The sequence below is a fragment of the Pseudorca crassidens genome, chromosome 3 (genome assembly GCF_039906515.1).
Source record: "Pseudorca crassidens isolate mPseCra1 chromosome 3, mPseCra1.hap1, whole genome shotgun sequence".
NCBI classification, from domain to species: Eukaryota; Metazoa; Chordata; class Mammalia; order Artiodactyla; family Delphinidae; genus Pseudorca; species Pseudorca crassidens.
Window position 1 is genome coordinate 6,175,285 of NC_090298.1, and position 21,602 is coordinate 6,196,886.

Sequence of the window (21,602 nt, forward strand, 5' to 3'; positions counted from 1 at the left end):
ACTGTAGGAAAGACCTTGTCTGGGAGAAGAAAAACAGCCTCAGGCTGCCAAACCTTGTTGATATAATTATTAGCTAAAAAAAGACTGAGGTTTTCTTCCTGCTAAAACATAAATATGAATTTGTTATTGCACAGTTTCAGTGTCTCAGCGTCCCTGAACATTGTTTATGGTGTGTGGAAAAATAGATATTTAACTCTCTTATTGTCAGCAAGCATGCTAGGCATTTGTCATTTCTCTGGACTCAAGGACTAGGCATGGAGATCACAAAAAATACCACCAATATCGGTTTTGTCACACTTTGTTTTTTTAAGACAAATCCCTTTGATCTTGGATGTGAAAGTGATTTGTGCACTGCACAGTGATTTTTATGAGTTGTTTTTTTCCTTTTATTTCCAAGTAGAAAATGGAAGAACAAATCAACAGCCCAAAGAAGAATGCAGAGTGAATGACGGCACTTATTTTTTCCATGATACAGTGCATAATACCTGGGACACAAAGATCAATCGATGTGATAGGGTCCCTGCCCTGTAGGAGCTCAGAATCTAAAGGAATCTATTGTGATTTAAGCCAGTGACAGAGACTGGCTGATGTCAGCTGGCTGAGTCACTTTGTCTACTCTGTGTATCTTCTGTGTCAGATGCTCTTATGTGATACAGAGATGATTCTGCTTAATACCCACCCACTCCTGCATGTCCTTCCACATGCCTCTGTACAACATTCTTTGTGTCCATTGACCAATCTTCTGCTTTCCAGGCTGCTGACGAGCTGATCGGCACATTCATCACTGTCCTGCCAGTCCTATGTCTATTCTGCCCTACGGTCCCTTCTGTCTATATTCACGGTGGACAGCCAAGTGCATTGCCCAAGGCTCTGCCCATTGTGGGAATTTCCCTCTCCACTGAATTTTAAGACCACGCTTGAGCAAGGCTGTGGTCAGCTGCCACCTATTCTTAGCTGGCACCTACAATCTGAGCCAATCCACCCATAGTACCCAGCTTGGGATTTTCCTTCTCTTGATGGTTGTACAGGATAGTCCATAAACCCATAGGCATGAGCTGAGTATATTCTCTTCTGCAGAAAGTGTTAGTTAGTTTTTGGTTGTACACGAGATGGTTGCATCACGTTAGGGAAAAGTGTGACTTTGCTATTATCTTTATTTGAAAATGAATTATGGTTTAGAGAGATGCATATGAGTGCCAAGTTGGCAAGGGGTGGACTGTGGCGGATTTGAAGGTGTCCCATTGACTAGGCTGAAAAGTGTTTCCTAGGCTGGCATATTTCTTTCTTTTATTTTTTTTAACATCTTTATTGGAGTATAATTGCTTTACAATGGTGTGTTAGTTTCTGCTTTATAACAAAGTGAATCAGTTATACATATACATATGTCCTCATATCTCTTCCCTCTTACGTCTCCCTCCCTCCCTCCCTCCCTATCCCACCCCTCTAGAGGGTCACAAATCACCGAGCTGATCTCCCTTTGTTATGCGGCTGCTTCCCACTAGCTATCTATTTTACATTTGGTAGTGTATATATGTCCATGCCACTCTCTCACTTCGTCCCAGCTTACCCTTCCCCCTCTCCGTGTCCTCAAGTCCATTCTCTACATCTGCGTGTTTATTCCTGTCCTGCCCCTAGGTTCATGTGGGGAAGCAGCCAGGGTGGCAATTGCTCTTTGGGTTCATCCTCGCTGGGCTTATCTCTTTCTCTTGACTAATATCTTAGTTTCCTATTGCTGCTTAAATCATCAAAATTTAGTGACTAAATTACATATATTTGTTACTTTACAGTTCTTGAGGTCAGAAGTCCAACACATGTCTCATGGGATTAAGATCAAGGTGTCAGTAGGGCTGCATTCCTTCTGGAGGTTCTAGGGGTAAATCCTTGTGTTTTACAGCTTCTAAGGCTGCCTGCTTTCCCTGGTGTGTGGTTGCCTTCCTCCACTAATGTCAGCACTAATGAAAGCCACTAATGTCAGCAAATCTCTCTCTGATCAGGGCTGAGAAAGGTTTTCCAGGATCGTGTGCTTGCATTGGCCCATCTGGATGATGCAGGATGATCTCCCCATCTCAAGTTCCCAACCCTAAATCCCATCTGCAAGGAACTTTACAGATGTAATGTGCCTTATTTACTGGTTCTAGGGATTAGGACATCGACATCTTTGGGGGCTGTTATTCTGCTCATCACACCTGGCTCACCCACCATCACATCACCATCAAGCAACTCTTCTTTGCTGAGATGCTCACCTTAACTTTCTCCTCTGACCTCCTTTCCATCTTCCAGGTCCTCTTTTCCCTCAAGCAGTTTCCATTTTTTATTTTCATCCCCAAAGCAACCTCAATATGTGTAAACCAATGCATCTTCCCACACAAGTCTGTACAATCTTCCTCCTCCTTCTTTAAAGAAACGTCCGACCAGCTTGCACTATCTGGTACAATGATTATACCAGCACTCATGCAACAAAATAGGATAAATCAATAGAAATCCAGGAAGGAGTAAATGCAAAATATGGATAGGAAAGTAGAGCAAGACGTAGGTAAGCCTAGTCCACAAAGCATATTCTTTTTTTTTTTTTAATTGGAGGTATAATTGCCTTACAATGTTGTGTTAGTTCCTGCTGTACAGTGAAGTGGATCAACTATATGTATACATATATCCCCTCATTTTTGGATTTCCTTCCCACTTAGGTCACCACAGAGCATTGAGTAGAGTTCCCTATGCTATATAGTAGGTTCTCATTAGTTACTTATTTTATACAGAGTAGTGTATATATGTCAATCCTAATCTCCCAATTCATCCCACCCTCTCCCCTTTCCCCCCTTGGTAACCATCAATTTGTTTTCTACATCTGTGACTATTTCTGCTTTGCCAATAAGTTCATCTATACCATTTTTCTAGATTCCACATATAAGCATTAATATACGATATTTGTTTTTCTCTTTCTGACTTACTTCATTCTGTATGACAGTCTCTAGGTCCATCCAAGTCTCTGCAAATGACACAATTTCATTCCTTTTAATGGCCGAGTAATATTCCACTGTATATATGTACCACATCATCTTTAACCATTCCTCTCTTGATGGACATTTAAGTTGCTTCCATGTCCTGGTTATTGTAAATAGTGCTGCAATGAACATTGGGGTGCATGCATCCTTTTGAATTATGGTTTTCTCCAAGTATATGCCCAGGAGTGGAATTGCTGGGTCATATCATAGTTCTATTTTTAGTTTTTCTAAGGAACCTCCATACTGTTTTCCTTAGTGGCTGTATCCATTTACATTCCCGCCAACAGTGCATGAGGGTTCCCTTTTCTCCACACCTTCTCCAACATTTATTGTTTGTAGATTTTTTGGTGATGACCATTCTGACCAGTGTGAGGTGATACCTCATTGTAGTTTTGATTTGCATTTCTCTAATAATTAATGATATTGAGCATCTTTTCATACTGTTTGTTCACCAGCACAGGCTCACAGAAATAGCTCTGAGTTTCCTTGGCACCAGAGCGAAGAGCAAACCATGATCATTCACAAGAAATTTTTTCAAGCATTTTGGTAGCAATTTCTCTTTTTGTTTTTCCAGTGATTTATTCCAAAAAACTGCAATCTATAATACAGATGAAAGTCAAAGTATCTCCTCAAATCCCATCTCTCTCTCTCCATCTTCTCTGAACACATCAGGGTGCTCCAGCCTTGCACCTTTGCATTTATCATTTCTCCTTCGTTATCCCCCTGTCCAGGTATCCACACTGTCTGCTCCTTCTCTTTCTTCAGTGGTCTGCTCATGTGTCACTTGGCACCCATGTGTCCCTTACACTGAGTCACTTTTTCTACAGCCCTATCATTGGCATACTATGTATTCAGTTCAGCTATTCTTATTCAGGGAAGTCACGACAAGGTTACATATGGAGGCCTGCACTCCATATATATAAATATCTTAAAATTATAAGTCAAGCTAACAGGAAGTTAAATATATTTCTTCATCCTTTCTGACAAATGTACCACTTTAATGAACAAATTAAAAACTATTGCTTCAAATCACTGAAAGTCATCTAGAATAAAAGGCAACTGAAATTGATCATCCTTGGGCTTCCCTGGTGGCACAGTGGTTGAGAGTCCTCCTGTAGATGCAGGGGACATGGGTTCGAGCCCTCGTCTGGGAAGATCCCACATGCTGCCGAGCAACTAAGCCCGTGTGCCACAACTACTGAGCCTGCGCTCTAGAGCCCACGAGCCACAACTACTGAAGCCCGTGCGCCTAGAGCCTGTGCTCCACAACAAGAGAAGCCACTGCAATGAGAAGCCCACGAAGTCTACACACCGCAATGAAGAGTGGCCCCTGCTCGCCGCAACTAGAGAAAGCATGGGCACAGCAACAAAGACCCAATACAGCCAAATTAATTAATTAATTAAAAAAAAAAGAAATTGATCATCCTTGCTCATATCTGGATGTCCTGTTCATGGACTATGCAGGTTGCAGTAGTAATAGCATTGCATACATGTGTAATTTGTAAATTACTGTATATTTATTCCACACAATTTATTATTATTTTAATATAATTTGAACAAAACTGATATTCTGTTAAACAATAATGATCTAAATGACTAAACAGTAAAATATCATTAAAAGTGCACTTTAAAAAGTATATTAAAGAAAATGCAAAATTTTTGAAAATTTGAAATCATTTTAAGATTTTTTTTACCAAAATGTCATTTATATTCTAAAGATCCAAAATTATTTATTAAAAGTAAGAGAAGAAAATACAAATTATAATGAACAACTCATAATTTTAAATAAAAACCCTTAAGTTGTATTTCTTTAATTTTGGAAAATTTAATGAAATCTCATTCCATCTTTTAGAAAAGCGAACCTAGTGTTCAATGTGCTTTATGTACCAAAGTCATAACTACGCTTCTTTTGTAGGTCCATGACTAGACTTACAACTGTACAAATGTTACAACAGCATGATTCTCAGCCACCAAGGCCACAGGTGTAAAAACTACCCAGGTTTGTTAGAGGAGCTTCTGGGCCACAAGACAGAATAGGAAGCACAGCGATGCTTGGCACAGGTGGGAAACACGCATCACTGTGAAAGAAGCTATGATGTTTGTGGTTAGGAAAGTAGGCTTTGACGGGCTGATGACCTTGTGTTTTTGTCTTACTCACAGGTTCCTGCCATCAGAGCACCCTACAGTGAAGCCAGTCTCTCCCTATTGCCAGCTTTATTTTTTGATTTCACTTGTCAATTCCAGGCCTTCTTCATTCGTTCTTGCTTCTTGCTCATCCACCCACTGAGGGGAAAGTCAGCTCTTTGAGGGAAATGGCCTGCTTGTCTTGGGTATGGTTCAGATTCCAGTAAACCGGAAGTGATGTGGACTCATCATTGTGCTAGTCACACATTTGTTTTTTTATTAAAACCTTCAAGGTAAGTATTTTTATTCCCATTTGACATGTCAGGGTATGGAAGTGCAGAAGGTTAAGCAACAGACAATACCATGCTGCTGTGAGCAACAAAGCAGGAACCCACATCCAAACCTGGCTGACTTCTCCACTGGTGCCTGAGGCAGCAGAAACAGAGGCTATATATTTAAGGAGCTGCAGTGGATGACCAGACCCAGAAAGGACTGCTCTCCCTCTGCATTCCCAGATCATCTGCTACTCTCTGGGCACTGGCCATACAAGTCATCAGCCTTACTCAGGATATTTGTTTACCTGTCCTGGTTCCCTTTTCTCCGCTAGAAACTCCTTGGGAGTGGGGCGAGTGGGACAAATGTCAGACTCGACACGTGGCATCGTCAAAGGCTGGGGTTTTATCTTTTACAATGAAGCCATTTTTGTAATGTTGGCCATTCTCTTCTATACAGACTCTCGTGGTGAAGGCAGGTAAGCATTATGATACCATAGCTTTCCACCTCTTGGGAACGCAGAAATCACAGTGCAGGCACTTCAAGAAAAGTGTCGCTACTGATCGGCTCATCTTTTAGAAAAGAAACTGTTGGGTTTGTCAAGAATCACTGATTCCCACCGAAAATGAAACCACTGATCCCTTGGAGCCAAGATTTGAATTTAAGAAGGTATAGTAATTGGATCGATTCTTTAGTTAATTCAACAAGCATATTTGAGATGCTACAGGATATTATTTCATGTGCTATGCAGACATGAATCCCACAGGCTCTGTCCTCAAGGCACTGAATTCCTAGTAGGAAAGGAAGACAAACAAACACATGACTAAAGTAGAACGGGGAGCATGGGTTGTTTTTCATCTTTGTCCAGTACCTGAACGCTGTCTGATACAAAGTGAGCATCTGCTGCACTGCGGTAGGATGTAAGAATATTTAAATCAGGCATGAATAATTTTGCAAAGAACAAGCTGAATTCACAAAACTGCAACGACTTGTGTTGTACTTTAATAGAACCTGATCTCGAGAGAAAATATTTTTATCATTTGCACATAATAAATACACATTATTTTTAACTGTTACAAGATCACTGAATTTGTTGATCTTCCTCACGCCAGAAATTTTCAAATCTAAGTAGATATCATAATTGTTTCATAATATAGTTATCAAAAACAGAAGGTAAGCCTGTAATCTATCTGACTTGTAAATAATATGAATACTAATGATAATTAGGACAATTCAACACACAACCAACAGCATTTCAATTTCAGATATATGTTGTTGTTTGAGTATCAAGGTAAAATAAGAACCGGTCACATTTCTGCATTCTCTGTGCTACTTTAACTATTTGAAGAAGACATTTGGATTTAACCTCAGGGCATGTGTCTGTTACCTGTCAGGAAGTTTGTCCTAATGGCATTCCATCCTTGTCACATCTCTGCCAGCTGAGCTCTACACAGCAATCTTCCCAAAAGGAGTGAATTTTGGGTGATCATTAGACAGATTGCTGGGTCTTGGACACCTACTCCATTGAAGTTATGATTTACCTTTGGGGGAGAAGACAGTTTCTGACAATGTTTTCTAAAACGTTCCTTGTTATATTGCCTTGGGCTCGGGCTTATTAATCTCTTTGGGGTATAATAAATGGGAACTCTTTCTCTGTATATTTGCACCCACATTTACTGCTCTCCAAACCCTGATTCCCAACAGCATAAGAAAGATCTGTGTTATGCCAAAGGGCTCTCTCATGGTGTCCCTAACACCTGGGAAATGCTGCCTGTCTCAGAAGAGCACATGCTCTTTTCAACTATGGGGGAAGTGATGGGGCGGGGGTGGGGAGAGGAGCCTCCTCCACCCCTTCCCACAAGATGACATCCTGAGACATGATGCCAGTAGTAAGTAGCTTCTAAGTGTAAAAACAGCTACTGTATCTGTTAATTCTATACCTACCACCCCTAATTTGTCCCTCCCCCCCTTCACAAACTACTATGTATAAAATAAATAAGCAACAAAGATACAGTGTATCGCACAGGGAATTATGGCCATTACCTTGTAATAACTTATAATGGAATATACTCTGCAAAAATACTGAATCACTATGCTATACACCTGCAACTAATATAATATTGTAAATCAACTACACTTCCATTAAGAAAAACAGCTAACATATTTCTTCCAGGTAAAGATGGCATTTTAACAAAGTGTGAGAAAGCAATAACATTTTGAAAGGAACATTCACTCTGACAAAAGCACTGGGAAACAGACATATGGATATATTTTCTTCATTGTAATTTGAGCCATATGATAGTGTTGCTGAAGTTATTGTCCTCTTTAAAATTATTTATGTCCACATACTTAAAAAACTAAGAACAATTTTCTGTCATTTAATAATCTTCCAAATGATGACTTTCAGTGAGTTTTAAACCTATTTGTTTAACACATAAACGTATGCACATTCTAAGGGAACCTTCCTACACAGGTGATGGGAATGTAAATTTTTAGAGTCACTATGGTGAACAGTATGGAGGTTCCTAAAAAACTAAAATAGAGCTACCATATGAACCTGCAATCCCACTCCTGGGCATATATCCAGAGAAAAACATGGTTTGAAAGGATACATGCAACCCAATGCTCATTGCAGCACTGTTTACAATAGTCAAGACATGGAAGCAAACTAATTGTCCGTCGATGGATGAATGAATAAAGAAGATGTGGTGTGTATATACACACACACACACACACACACACACACACACACACACACATATATATATATATATACAATGGAATATTAGCCATTAAAAAGACTGAAATAATGCCATTTGCAGCAACATAGATGGACCTAGAGATTGTCATACTGAGTGAAGTAAGTCAGACAGAGAAAGAGAAATATTGTATGATATCACTTATATGCAGAATCTAAAAATAAATGGTACAAATGGACTTATTTACAAACAGAAACAGACTCACAGACTTAGACAAGAAACTTATGGTTACGGGGTGGGGAAGGGTGGGGGGAAGGGATAGATTGAGAGTTTGGGATTGATATGTACACACTGCTATATTTAAAATGGATAACCAACAAGAACCTACTGGATAGCACAGGGAACTCTGCTCAATATTATGTAACAACATAAATGGGAAAAGAATTTGAAAAAGAATAGATACATGTATATGTATAACTGAATCACTTTGCTGTACACCTGAAAAGAACACAACGTTGTTAACCAGCTATACTAGAATATAAAATAAAATGTTTAAAAAATCATATAAAATTTTAAGATATGAGAAGAAACTTCAGAGTTACAGAGAGATGGGTTAAAAAAAATGGTCACAAAAAAGGATGCACATTCTGATTACTTTGAAAGATTAATTGATTGACATTATAGAACATAGATGTTTAATAGCCAAATTTTAATAAAACTTTTGCACAATTGCTTGATGAAAGAGACAAATAAGTATCACAATTTAGTAAATTCAGGATTATTTTATTGAAGATCATATAGTCCCATGAGGTTTCTTTTTTCAGTTAGGTGTCCATTAAACGTAAATCAACATAAACTGAAGTTAGGACTGGAATTTCATACCAATTTGTCACAAAGTAAGAAATTAAGATTTCCAAATGTAGTGAAGATATTTGGCAGTATCTTAATAGATTTTAAAGTTAATGTTAAATCCCTGTATACTGTGACTCAGTATTAACATTTCAAGGAATCTCTGGCAAAATAAAATTGCACAGGAATCTATATATTCATATTCAAGTGAATTAATTGCAGCATTATTTAAAATAAAAAAAACAGAAAGAAAATTACTAAATGTCCAACAAAAAGAGAATAAGATAATACATTTTACTAAATACATACCTGGAGTGATACATAAATTTTAATAAGAATGGCATGTGATTATAGACATTGACATGCAAAAGATTTAGTGTGTAAAAAATTAAACACTTAAACTGTTAAGTGAAAAGAGCGAGTTACATATCAATATGTGTACTTTGCACTTTTCTTGGTCTATGTGTGTGCAAGGGTGTGTGTGTGTATACACTTGTATGTTTCTATGTATAGATAGAAAATATTGGGGGAGAGCACTAACATACTGCTTAGTAGTGAATAAAAGTTATTTACTGAGGATTAGGATTAGCTTGGTGTAATGGGAAGATTGGATTTCACAATAACTGTTTCAAATTTCAGTGGCATTGTGCATGCAGAAGGCCAGATTTGTGTATTTAAGAGCAAAAGAGGGAGGTTTCTACTAGCATGTTAGTGGACTAGGAATTCAGTTCAACCTTCTCACTAAAGACTACTGGAACAACATATAGAGTAAATTATAGAAATAATTTACTTACAATTTACTTTATAATTTTATAATTATAAAAATATTCTTGAAGCACAGGGAGATCAGCTAGGTGCTTTGTGACCACCTAGAGGGGTGGAATAGGGAGGGTGGGAAGGAGACACAAGAGGGAGGAGATATGGGGATATATGTATATGTATAGCTGATTCACTTTGTTATACAGCAGAAACTAACATACAACTGTAAAGCAATTATACTCCAATAAAGATGTTAAAAAAAAATGTTCTTGAACACAAAAGAGGCTTAACAAGGTACTGAGTTATTTGGCCAAGACTAGGAGAAATCCATAAGGGTGAAGTTAGCATTTGGACAGTGTTGGCCTTGGAGCATTTGCCATTATACAACAAAGGTTAAGAGGTGAAGTGGTTCATTTGTCAGGCTCTTAGGGGTTCAAATGTGGGAGTTGGAGGTCCACCAAAGTAGGACCTTGATAAATCTATTTTGCCTTTTCTTGGAATGTGAAAGTTTGCACCCTAGGAAACCAGCTTTTACATAGGCTGCAGCCCAACAATGAGTCACCTGGGTGCTCAGAGAAACATCACTTTCTGAAACTGGATAACTTTGATCCTAGATTGCTAGTGCCCTAGGGGTCTAGAAAAATAAAATTCTTGGTACAAAAATCAAAGATAGCCTGGCATACATAGAGAAACCACATGAATGAAAAGAAAAAGAAAACATGAAAAGCTATGAGATATTGGAATCACCAAGTACAAACTTTTAAATAATGATATTTGCTATAATCAGAAGATAATGAAAGGCTAAAAAGGCTAAAAAGATGAACAGTTCTAGAAACAAACAAGTGACACTGCAATTTTGAAAAAGAACCAAATAGAAATTCTAAAGCTGCAAAATGTTATAAGTTAATTAGAACTCAATAAGTGGATTTAGCAGCACAGGAGCCACAGCTTAAGAGAGAGTTAGTGAACTGGAAGATGGGCAAGAAAAATCCAAATTTAGACACAGAAATGTAAAAGGATTTAAAAATACAAGAAGTAGAAAAGATATACAGAATAAAATAAGAAGAAATGAAACTTATTAAGTCAGAGTCCCAGCAGAGAGAAAAGATTGAAAATAAAATAGTGAAGCTGATAATACCAAAGAGAAAGATAAATATCTTAAAAGAAAGTGAGAAATAATAAATGTTAACTTTCAGATAAACAACATCTAGATCAAATCCTGAGAACAATAGCAAAAATTAAAACCAGAAAATAGTGTCTCTTTTTCTTGTGCTGATGTAAAATAACAGCCAATTTAGAATTCAATTTATAGCAAAAATAAAGGTGAAATAAAAACATTTTGGGACAACAAAAATCAAGAGCATTTGTAACCAGTAGAACTACTCTAACAGAAATTCTAAAGGGCTATCTTTAGGCAGAGTGAAATTAATTCCAACCTAGAAGGTTAGAGAGACAGGAAGAAATTAGGTTTAATAAATAGGATAAATATAAAGAGTGATGGTAAAAAACTACCCTACTAATAATAGGTAGAGTTTGAATAAATAAATATTTAATATACACAAAAATTATGTACAGTTGAATGGGTAAATGGAGTTTACGTGTTCAAAGTTCTTTGCATCATCTGGGAAGTATCAATTAATATCAGAGTTTAATAAATTGAAGGTGCATGTTGTAATCTCTAAGGCAAACCCTAAAATCAGTGTATCAGTTAGCTGTTGCTGCATAACAAACAACCCTATAACCCAATGGCTTAGACAGATTGTCTACTTTTGCTGTGTCAGTTTGGCTGATGTAGGCAGGCTCAAGGGCAGCTCTGCTTTAGGTTACAGCAATGGCTTAGTGACTCTGCTTCTCTGGTAAAGAATAAATCATAATAGAATTAGAACAAGGTGAGTCAGTATGAGTCCAAGAAGAAGACATGGACTTTAATTCAGTTTGAAATATGTATGGCAGAGAGTCCAGCAAAGGAGGACCCAGGCAGAAGTAGGGAAGAGCTGGGTATGACAATGCAATGGCTGGATGGGGTGGGGATGGAGGGAGTAAGCCAGATGTGAGGCTAGAGAGTGGGCGTGGCCATGGTGAAGGGCTAAACTTTGGGATTTCAGTCTGAGTGCAGTGGCCAGACCTCTACGGGTGATGAGCAGGTAAGAAATGGCCAGACCTGTGGTTTTCAGAGGTGACTGGCTGCTCTGTGGGAAAGAGAGGGTAGGGCACACACATACGTACCTGAGGTAGCTAATGGAACCCTCAGCACCCAGTTCATGCCTGGCGGTTTTAGCCACGTGGGATATTTCAACAGGCCTGGAGGTTGTAACACAAGGTCCAACACTGGCTTTTCTTTTCTTCACTGATGCAACTTTGGAGATGCCCCTCCAATAGTCTGAGTTGCTGTTTTCTCATTTTAAAAAATATTGAATTGATAATACTTTAAACATTTTTCTGAGCAGTGACAAAATAATGAATGTGAAATCAAGTGCATGGATCTTGGCACACTGTGGAAAATCAATGTGTCATATGAAGTGGAGGATGGAAGAAAGGAAGTGAGAACTCAGTAAATGTGTGTTTGAATGCATGGACAGCTTTGTAAGAGACGGAGCGCAGTGCCAGTTTGAATCATATTCCTTCCAAGGGACTTCTTTTCCTTTCAAGGGAGCTTCTGGCCTATCATACGCTTAATTGTTCTATGAAACTATAACTTTCCTACATCTTCCTGATGGATATAGTTATACAGATATACAGCCATGAAGATTTTTAGTGATGCACACTCCTGATTTTAAGCACTGATTTTAATTGACTTTTAAACTAATATTAATATTATATACTATGGGCAAGCACTCTGTCTAGATTTGCACTCTTTGAGGGAAGTCGGTCATTCCACTAGACAGATGAGGAAATTGAGATTCAGGGAAGTAAAGTAACTTGCCCAAGGTCACATGGGAAGTGGAAGATCTGGGATTTAACTTGGTTTTATAAGTAACAGAAGATTCATTTTAGGGTATAAGGCTGGGAAAAACCCTATAATAAAGACAGAATTTACAGCCTAATCAACAAATCACCATTTATTACCTGCTGACCCTATATAGGCATACACATGTGCTCTTCGCTATGACAGCCTCTTATTTTCTTCCTAGTACATGCCTTTCAGTTTCGTGAGGGTTAGCCACATTTCATTATTTGTGCTCCATTAGCATCCATGATAGAAATCCAAACGTTCCTTTAGGTGATGTGAAGCAGATATTTAAGTTATGAACTACTCTGCTGCATTATATTTGGAAATGGGCTTTTGAGTTCGAATTGCCTTGTTTATTTAAATTAGCATTGCCCTCAAGGTATAGTTACATTCAGTTATTCAGAGATAGGGACCTGAATCTTTGCTTAATTAAAAGCTCTGAAATCATCAATTGGAACAGAACTCTTCTGAACACAGTCATACACCCACAAAGTGAAAGGAACTTACCAAGCAAGTGCAAGCAGCGCTGACTGGGGATTGTGTGGCTGTTCCTTCCTTAACCAGAATAAAATGCCCCAGTTTTGTAATCTCAGACATTTGAAAAATTCAGATGAACTTAGAAATTTCCTATCAGCAGTGGTGCCAGGTAAGTCTAAGGTAGCACACGTATTCCTCCGTTTAGCGGCTGTTGCTTCAAATGTTAGCAATCCCAGCGATTCGTGCTGTTGCTCTGCAGGTACCCACCACACTCCCTGTGCAGCCCTAAGTCTCTCTGGAGTAAAACAGTTTCCAAAGATGCAACAAGTAAACACTAGTGGACCAGTCATGGCATTTTATAAACGTCGTCTTTTCAGATTCCTGCTATCACCATCCACAGAGCACACTCATTTATTCCAGGGACCAGATATTCTTTAAGTGAATGGGAGTGTTTTTAAGCCAGTGCTTAAGAATAACCTTTGAGTGGGCACCAAATTATGTTTCCTATGCTGTCCATTTATTCTTTCAATGTCCATGAACAGCATTTTCTTGTCTATGAAATAAAGACTCTTTGGTTATCTGGCAAAACTGGACACCAGCACACCAGAAAATAAGGTTTCTGAACAGTACTTTTATGCGCCATCCCCTCCTTTTTTTTTTTTTTTTTTTGGCCCTTTGTATGGAAATATTTGTGAACCATACTAAATATTTTCCTTACTTTGTAAAGTGATTATTCTGTAATTAATGCAATTATTTCCTTTAGTCTTCTGTGATATGACTATGAACATCGATCCTGGGTTGTTCTATTGATGTGAACAGCTAGGATATTTGGCTGAATCTTTTTTGAGCTGGGGACATGCTGCCAAATGTGATTTATTGAGTTACTTGTTTTCTCATCATTTGCAGTTTTTTCAGAAAGTTTTCATGAAGACATTTGTAATTGCATGATACACTGGACCTTCTATCCTGGTTATCTTCCGCAACTAAGGTACTAAATTAAAAAACCCAAGTAACTTTCTCCCTAGTTATTTTTTTTAATGGACCAGAGAGCTCTTGTCAATGATTGACAGCCAGAAGCATTTAACATTCTTATTTTTGCAGTAGCACTGTTTCTCTTCAGTCCTGCAGGTTTTATTCTTTTTCACATCATATTGTGCTGTTGGCTGGTAGAGTGTAATAAAGTAAGGGCATTCCTCAACAATGTGATAATTTCTATGGTTTGTATCTTTTTCTTATACTTTAAAGTCATCATTGTTAAGTAAAAAGATCTACAGATATATGAAACGAGTGTTTTCTAAGATCTCATGTGGCTTGTTTTCAACAGAACTTGAAGCCCAAGTGGCATTAAAAATATGCCTTTTTAAGGTGACAGCAGGTCAGAATTTCCACTAAGGGACTGTGCATAATTAATGAGAAACGTCTTTCAGCCTATTGGTTGATGTTTTCTCCATTCAGTGCTGGTCAGCTCCAGCGCACGCCCACTTGGCATCAGTGAGATCAGTGAGAAGCAGGAAGAAGACAGAAATATTGGAGGACATCAGCCCTGTTTCTTGGGACATATTCTGTTTTGTTGTAACAATAGCCTCATTCATCTCGGTTATGTCTTTAGTTCTGAAAGGCTCTTTCACCACAGGTAAACGTGGTGAAATCAGTGTTTCTGAAAACAGCAGGTAAATGTGAGACACCATCCATCCATGACACATGTTCCCTTCCCCAGAGTTTGATGGGTGGGTTATTAGAAGAAGATAACACGCTCAGTATATTCTCAGTCTGCTTATACCCATAGTACCCAGTGGTTTGCAGGAAGTTTTTTTTCAAGTTTAACTGATATGCTTAAAGTTCTTCAAAAATAGTCCATGTACAGACACAAGGACACTCAAAACACACAAGTGTCTTTATTTAAGGTTTTTAAAAAAGAGATCATTACCATCTAAAGTCATGGCTCAGTTTGAATCTCTTATGTCATCTTTTAAAAAATAATACAACTCAGTTGAATAAATTTGTTAAAAATGTCAGAAACTACTTTTAAATTATGAAGTAAAAAAAGTGAACTCAGTAACAGGTGACGTTTCTACTGAAAGCACACTGGGATGTTCTTATGTGACCATTTTGGGGACAAGGCAGTTGTAGTGGCTTATTTTACCCAGAGTCTAAGGAATATTTGGAAACTTGGTCTCTCCAGAGCCATGAATGAGTTCATGCCAGACAACTGCATTTTCCTTCTACAAGTCAGTCACAGATTCTCTGTTAGGGTTACCACAGTATTTTAAGGGTCTTCATCTGCCTTTTCAGGAGTCCATCTCTATCCTGGGCTCCCTGCCCCACTGCTCACTGGCCCCTTTGCCTGCTGTGTCTTCCTGGGGCAGTGACAACTGTCCGGCGAGGCTGCTGCAGCCCATCTGCCCCACCAGCATTTCCTCTGCTCTTCACCTCTTCTTTTCTACTTGCTTTCTCTGTTCTAGCTTCTTCCCTCTGACTTCATTCTTTCCACGTCAATCTCATGGGACCCATTGTGAACTGAGACTTCTCCTTTCTTTGGCAACAACCCAATCAACCACCTGACAGTCAGGAAATCCCACCCACCATGGCCCTGGTTGCCTTCCAGCTTCAACACTAGGGCAGGTAGTTGGAGGATCCAGATAATGACTGTGATTATTTCCTGGAGCTGGTGTAACACATTATCTCAAGCTGACTGGCTTAAAATAACAGACATTCATTGTCCCACAGTTCTGGAGGCCAGAAGTCCCAGATTTAGGTGTCAGCAGGGCGATATTCCCTATGAAGGCTGTAGTGGAGGATGCTTCTGAGAGAACTGTACAGCTCATCATGGCCGGGAGCAAAGAATTTGTTTGAAATGGGACTGGTTCCCCTCATAACTTCCTTTCCAAGCTCTTAAGGGCTATGTTAGTAAACTAATTATGCCATCTTCATGAGAGTGCAGGTATGTCAATTTCTGTGAAAAGTGTTGTTAATAAAAGCATGGCCTAGAAATTCTGAGGATGTTTTCATGACTCAGTGGGTCTGGACTAGGAATACTGTTTCTAAAGTTTAGAAATGTAAAATCCAGTATGTAATGTGGTCTCATTTTCATGTCTGCATAAGTAGATTGGCTATTCTGGGGAAGGAGTTTAATAAAGGAAAGGCTATTAGCCCAGACTTCTGAGAGTATTTCAGAAATATTGAAATATATAGTTTTTAAATTGATGTATAGTTGACTTACAATATTGTGTTACTTTCAGGTATACAACATAGTAATTTGATATTTTCATAGATTACACTTTACACATAATTATTATAAAATATCGACTATAACCCCTGTGCTGTGTATAACATCCCCGTGACATTTATTTTATTTTATTTTACTTATTTATTTATTTTTTAACATCTGTATTGGAGTATAATTGCTTTACAATGGTGTGTTAGTTTCTGCTAGATAACAAAGTGAATCAGTTATACATATACATATATCCCCATATCTCTTCCCTCTTGCATCTCCCTCCCTCACACCCTCCCTATCCCACCCCTCTAGGTGGTCACAAAGCACCGAGCTGATTTCCCTGTGCTATGCGGCTACTTCCCACTAGCTATCTATTTTATGTTTGGTAGTGTATATATATGTCCATGCCACTCTCTCACTTCATCCCAGCTTACCCTTCCCCTACCCCATATCCTCAAGTCCATTCTCTAGTAGGTCTGTGTCTTTATTCCAATGTTGCCCCTAGGTTCTTCATGACCATTTTTTTTTTTTTTTAGATTCCACATATATGTGTTAGCATACACTATTTGTTTATCTCTTTCTGACTTACTTCACTCCGTATGACAGATTCTAGGTCCATCCACCTCACTACAAATAACTCAATTTCATTTCTTTTTATGGCTAATATTCTATTGAATATATGTGCCAAATCTTCTTTATCCATTCATTTGTTGATGGACACTTAGGTTGCTTCCATGTCCTGGCTGTTGTAAATAGAGCTGCAGTGAACATTGTGGTACATGACTCTTTTTGAATTATGGTTTTCTCAGGGTATATGCCCAGTAGTGGGATTGCTGGGTCATATGGTGGCTCTATTTTTAGTTTTTTAAGGAAACTCCATACTATTCTCCATAGTGCCTGTATCAATTTACATTCCCACCAACAGTGCAGGAGGGTTCCCTTTTCTCCACACCCTCTCCAGCATTTATTGTTTCTAGATTTTTTGATGATGGCCATTCTGACCAGTGTGAGATGATACCTCATTGTAGTTTTGATTTGCATTTCTCTAATAATTAATGATGTTGAGCATTCTTTCATGTGTTTGTTGGCAATCTGTATATCTTCTTTGGAGAAATGTCTGTTTAGGTTTTCTGCCGATTTTTGGATTGGGTTGTTTGTTTTATTTGATATGGAGCTGCATAAGCTACTTGTATATTTTGGAGTTAATCCTTTGTCAGTTGCTTCATTTGCAAATATTTTCTCCTGTTCTGAGGGTTGTCTTTTCATCTTGTTTATGGTTTCCTTTGCTGTGCAAAAGCTTTTGAGTTTCATTACGTCCCATTTGTTTATTTTTGTTTTTATTTCCATTTCTCTAGGAGGTGGATCAAAAAGCATCTTGCTGTGATTTATGTCATAGAGTGTTCTGCCTATGTTTTCCTCTAAGAGTTTGATAGTGTCTGGACTTACATTTAGGTCTTTAATCCATTTTGAGTTTGTTTTTGTGTATGGTGTTAGGGAGTGTTCTAATTTCATTCTTTTACATGTAGCTGTCCAGTTTTCCCAGCACCACTTATTGAAGAGGCTGTCTTTTCTCCACTGTATATTCTTGTCTCCTTTATCAAAGATAAGGTGACCATATGTGCGTGGGTTTATCTCTGGGCTTTCTATCCTGTTCCATTGATCTATATTTCTGTTTTTGTGCCAGTACCATACTGTCTTGATTACTGTAGCCTTGTAGTATAGTCTGAAATCTGGGAGCCTGATTCCTCCAGCTCTGTTTTTCTCTGTTTTTCTCACGCACCAGGAAACAAAGAGGGAAGAAAAAGTCTCTTGCCTCTTCGGCAGGTCCAGACATTTCCCCGGACTCCCTCCCGGCTAGCCGTGGCACAATAACCTCCTGCAGGCTGTGTTCACGCCACCAACCCCAGTCCTCTCCCTGCGCTCCTACCAAAGCCTGAGCCTCAGCTCCCAGCCCTGCCCACCCTGGCGGGTGAGCAGACAATCCTCTCAGGCTGGTGAGTGCTGGTCGGCACCGATCCCTGTGCGGGAATCTCCCCGCTTTGCCCTCCGCACCCCTGTGGCTGCGCTCTCCTCCGCGGCTCTGAAGCTTCCCCCCCTCCCGCCACCCACAGTCTCCGCCCCCGAAGGGGCTTCCTAGTGTGTGTATACCTTTCCTCCTTCACAGCTCCCTCCCACTGGTGCAGGTCCCGTCCCTATTCTTTGTCTCTGTTTTTTCTTTTGCCCTACCCAGGTACGTGGGGAGTTTCTTGTCTTTTGGGAGGTCTGAGGTCTTCTGCCAGCGTTCAGTAGGTGTCCTGTAGGAGTTGTTCCAGGTGTAGATGTATTTCCGAGGTATTTGTGGGTAGGAACGTGATCTCCACGTCTTACACTTCCGCCATCTTGAAGCTCCTGCAACATTTATTTTATAGCTGAAAGTTTGTACCTCTTCCTCCCCTTCACCTACTTTACCCCTCCCCCAACCCTCCTCCTCTGGTAACCACTAGTTTGTTTTCCATATCTGTGAGTCTGTTTCTGTTTTCTTATATTTGTTCATTTGTTTTCTTTTATAAATTTCATGTGTAAGTGAAATGATACAGTATTTGTTTTTCTCTGACTTATTTCACTAAGCATAATACCCTTCAGCAGGTCCATCTATGTTGTTGCAAATGGCAAGATCTCATTCTTCTTTTACGACTGAGTAGTATTGTGTGTGTGTGTGCGTGCCGTGTGTGTGTGTGTGTGTGTGTCTTCTTTAACCATTCATTTATAGATGGGCACTTAGGTTTCTTCTATACCTTGGCTATTGTAAATAATGCTCCTATGAACACAGGGGAGCTAGCAATTCCACTCTTGGGTATTTATCAGAAGAAATTTAAAACATTAATTCACAATACTTAAAAAAATACCTAATGTAATAAAGTGAAGAAAATGCATTTGTAGGAAAACATTTCTTTCATATAAAGAAAAACTGATATTAAAATGTAAGAAGACCTTAAACCTCAGGTAAAACATTTAAAAATTTTCTAGCTATCTCTTTTTTCTGCCAGGCTCCTCATGGGATAACAGCTTTGCAGGAAAGCCGTGTACAAAATAACTTTCTTACCAGCACTTTCTGCTCTCTGGTGTTATAAAGTTAGTTAATTTATAATATCAATAATCCTTCTACAATGGTTTGGATGGGAACAAACTCTACTGATATGTTCAAGCTTGCAGATGGTGGCATGCATCTGAAATATCCCCATGTAAGAAGCATTAGGACCTCCTGTCACTGCATTTACTGTTGTGGGTCTTGAGTGGGTGCAGAATTGTGGGGAGATCAGAGATGTTATAATATTGGGGCTTCTAAGTGTCTGAGACCCTCACTCTCTTTGAACTTGGCTCATACTTGACCTTCTTGGACCCCTCTGTTTTGGGGTATGTCAGGTTGCTAATAAGTATCTCTGTATCCTTCCAGCAGAAACGACACCCCCTTCCTTAATCCACCAGCTCTCAAGAGCACTTACCCTGTGCCAAGCATGTCTGTGAGCATTTTATGTGCAATAATTCATTTAAATAACCCTAAAGAACCATCACCACTTAACACAAGAACGCGGACCTTAATAACTTAGCAATTTGTTGGTCAAATTTGCTCCAAAGAATACACATAGGGCTCTCATCTTAGCGGAGTTGATTTCTCTACTTTCTGGAAAGCAGGCAAAGGAGTCTTCAATGTGTGGGTTTATGTCATTCCTCACACATTTTGTGAGTCAGCTGCTGTCGAAGAGATGGCCCATGTTGCTTTAATTATCATTTACATTCTTTTGAAAAAAATTGACAGAAATGTAAACGTTTTCTTCTACACAGGCCATTTCAGAAATTGGGTTAACTGTTTATCAACTTGCCAGTATCAATTTTTTAAAGAAAGGATTCTGCTCTTCAATGAGGAGACATTTCAAAAATTGAGTTAGAGGTTGTGTAGTAATAGCAGAAAGATGAGGGCAGCTGTTACACCTCCAGGCAAAAAGGACCAACTGGAAATATAAACCAAGAGGAGAATATCGATCTTATACTGTGGAGATGTTCACCTAAGTGGTTTCTCTGCAGGTTGTCAGGTCTGGCTTTCCGCCCAATGTCCTCCTTTCTAATCCTCCATGAGCAGGAAGGGCAATCTCAGCTGCCTGCCCAGCAGGTGATGTAAAATCACCCAGGACCTACCCCTGGGGGGTGGGGGGGAACAGAAGAGGCTGACTAGGTGCTAAGGTAAGACTTGCAGTGTAAACTTGTTTCCTGTGCATGTCCCAGGGCCCCATTTCTTTAAGAACTTTTTGTTTTTAATCTATTTTATTTCATTTGTTTATTTATTTAGTTTTAAAATTTTTATTGGAGTTGATTTACAATGTTGTGTTAGTTTCAGGTGTACAGCAAAGTGATTCAGTTATACCTATACAAATATTCATTCTTTTTCAGATTCTTTAAGGATCTTGAGGATAAACTGCAAGTTCTTAGAAGGGAATAGAAACAGTTTGTGGCAACCATCTCCGTTCTCAATTAACGGCATGGGTGAGACCGCAAACAGACCCGCACTGAAGACGAGCAGCCAGGGTTAAAACAAGCCAACTGAACGCTTTGTCCCTTGAAACCTTTCCTCATTAAACCTGGAGAAAGCTTTGAGTCTAGCAACTGAGTACAAAGAAGTTTGAATACAGACTCATGCTTCCTGAACCACTGTCAACCTTGTGTCTCTAGAGCATGCTGTGCACAGGCCGGCATCTCTCCATCAGCTCTGCCATGGAGTGAGGGAAAAGCACACATTTTTATTCATTTCAATCAGGTTGCTGTGTGTCTGGCACACTAAAGAGGGAAATCGGGCCCTTTTTAATTAGGGGAAAGGCAGAAAGACTTTCATGTGAGAACACTGCAGCCAAGCATATGTCATCTTAGCTACTCAGGAGCTGTAATTGCTTCTCTCCCGGACCACCTGCTGAGTTTCGAGTATCCGTCTACTTAATTTAACACAAAGAGATTGAGGATGCTGTTTTAGTCGTTGACTAGAGAGAGAAACTACCCTCAGAGCAAAGTTAACTTTACTTCTTAAGAATCCCTTCTTAATGAATCTGATTTTTTTCTTTGTTGTCAATATGCTTCTCTACTTTTGCTTTCATTTCTCTCACATTATGCCCTTTACCATGTTATCATTTTTAACTTGGTTTATTCTCTCATTATCCTTAAACACAAGTGGAATATAATCTGATTAGGTTTACCTGTGAAGCTATGCTATTTGAATCATGTATTTA

General features: G+C 39.1%; 1 long non-coding RNA gene across 1 annotated transcript; it reads left to right on the top strand.

Annotated features, from left to right (window-relative positions):
- The first annotated feature begins 4,931 nt into the window (after nucleotides 1-4,931).
- On the top strand, nucleotides 4,932-21,380 carry LOC137220624 (uncharacterized). Its single transcript, XR_010941718.1, has 3 exons — nucleotides 4,932-5,063; nucleotides 5,163-6,068; nucleotides 20,776-21,380. It is a non-coding gene; the product is annotated as an uncharacterized lncRNA (long non-coding RNA).
- The last annotated feature ends 222 nt before the right edge of the window (nucleotides 21,381-21,602 follow it).